This window comes from Etheostoma spectabile, chromosome 4 (genome assembly GCF_008692095.1).
Source record: "Etheostoma spectabile isolate EspeVRDwgs_2016 chromosome 4, UIUC_Espe_1.0, whole genome shotgun sequence".
Classification (NCBI taxonomy): Eukaryota; Metazoa; Chordata; class Actinopteri; order Perciformes; family Percidae; genus Etheostoma; species Etheostoma spectabile.
This window is the reverse complement of record NC_045736.1, coordinates 36,263,332-36,265,214: the sequence shown is the minus strand read 5'-3', so window position 1 is coordinate 36,265,214 and position 1,883 is coordinate 36,263,332. Positions and strand designations below refer to the sequence as shown.

The 1,883-nt window shown below is 41.4% G+C and overlaps 1 protein-coding gene and 1 long non-coding RNA gene across 2 annotated transcripts in view; one reads left to right on the top strand and one right to left on the bottom strand.

Annotated features, from left to right (window-relative positions):
* Positions 1 to 1,883, top strand: part of stab1 (stabilin 1) — a 122,935-nt gene that overhangs the window by 93,348 nt on the left and 27,704 nt on the right. The window lies entirely within an intron of this gene.
* The window catches only part of LOC116688703 (uncharacterized), a 14,411-nt gene that overhangs the window by 1,282 nt on the left and 11,246 nt on the right, over positions 1 to 1,883 (bottom strand). The gene's annotated exons all lie outside the window — the stretch shown is intronic.

Genomic DNA, 1,883 nt, shown 5'->3' with positions numbered 1-1,883 from the left:
TAAACACTCACACACATTTACACTCCGATGGCATCTGGGGCAAATCGGGGTTCACTGTCTTGCCCAAGGACACTTCAACATGGGACTGCAGGGCCAGGGAGCCAAAGCTGCCCCTTGTCAAACTCATACAATCCAATATTCCAAAATGTATTTATTCCACAAAAGAATGATTTGCTTTTATGTCCTTAGTAATGACTATGTAGAAACAGTGGAGCCAGAAGAGCTGCAGTTCAAGAGTTCAAGAGCTATAAAGCATGCACATAGGGAACAAAGCAACAGTGGGCTCTTGAACTTCTGACCCGCTGCAGCCGGCCACTCTGCTCTCCTGGCTCCACTGAGGTGTCAGGTTACAGCCTGTTTCTACATAGTCATTACTAAGGAAATAACAACGGCAAATATTTTTTTTGTGGAAAATACATTTTGGAATATTGGTATTATATGAGTTAATCATGAGTTATATCAGCTAGTTTGGACTTCACCAGAAAATGGGAAATAAAAGGAGAAATGGATTAACACGACTTTTATGTCTTTCTGTTACATCTACAGCAGTCAGATTCAGTGTGTTCCCTCAGAAGGAATCACTTCACATGAGTAGGTACTTGTAATGACATTTTGAACATGTTTAGAGGCTAAAAACACATTTAAAACTTTCCCTGTTTAAGCCTGTTGGGTGCTAACTCTAGCAGGAGGATAACACGGTGTAGGCAGCACCGATTGGTTTAGTTTTTCTTGCTACTGACAGACCTCCAAATTTCCAAACAACAGAGCTACGTGTTGGAATCTATTGGAATTATCCTTTAAAGCAAAACAGTTGCAGCTGCCAATTGCAGGAAGGACATCTAACAAAACATTGCTGTCTGTGTGAATGTGTAAGTTAATAGTCTTTTAATATGACTGCCCCATCTAGGGCATGAGTAGATCTGAATATGTATAGTTCATTAAATTAATATGTTGCTGAGATGTATTCTTATAACATGTATGACAAATTTAGCCCTAGTCTATCTGCAACCCGACAGTTTCAAGGCTTAAGTGCTACAATCAGTCTTTGTTTTAGAATGATATTGTTATATTGTTGTTGGTGTAGTCATGGAGTCAGATCATTTTCATTCTAACCCCAACCAGTCGTCAGACACCGCCTGGGTCTGTTCCAGGTTTCTGCCTAAAAGGGAGTTTTTCCTCGCCACCGTCGCACTGTTGCTTCTCTGGAGGTCTAGACCTACTCTATCTGTAAAGTGTCTTGAGATAACTCTTGTGGTAGAATTGATACTATAAATAAATTTGAATTGAATTGAATTAGATCTGAATTTCATCAGCCCCATTAAAACAATTAAAAAGTTGACCTATTATCATCTAAAATGTCCACTATGAGTTCCTGCAACTTCACTTCTGTCGACGTTCCAAGTAAATTTCAAACAAAACAGAGCAAACTCACCTCTCCCCCCATGTTTCTCTAACTGTCATGACTAACTGACTGAGGGCCCTGACACACTAACCCGACGGTTGACCGTTGGCAGAAAAGTCAGTCGGTCTGACTGCCTCCCGAGCCATCAACGGGCGCTTATGCAGGATTATCAAGGCGGGCCCCCCAAATACAGCACGTGATGACGGCGCAGTAGTCGAGTTGAGTAGTCTACCATGAATAGGACAGGAGAGACACAGCATATGAGATGAGATGACTGACAAAATCAGGAGTAGCCTTCACGCACCACAACAAAATACACCAGTGAAGGTGCACCATAACAGGGGCGCAGTCCCTCCAGGATTTTACAGCCTTTTTTTTGGATTCTTGGGGCCAAAATGCCTGATTTCGCAGGAAAAATTGCAATAAAAGTTGCGATTTGTTGCAATGAAGATGACCTTTTTTTTTTTAGTTCTATTAACAC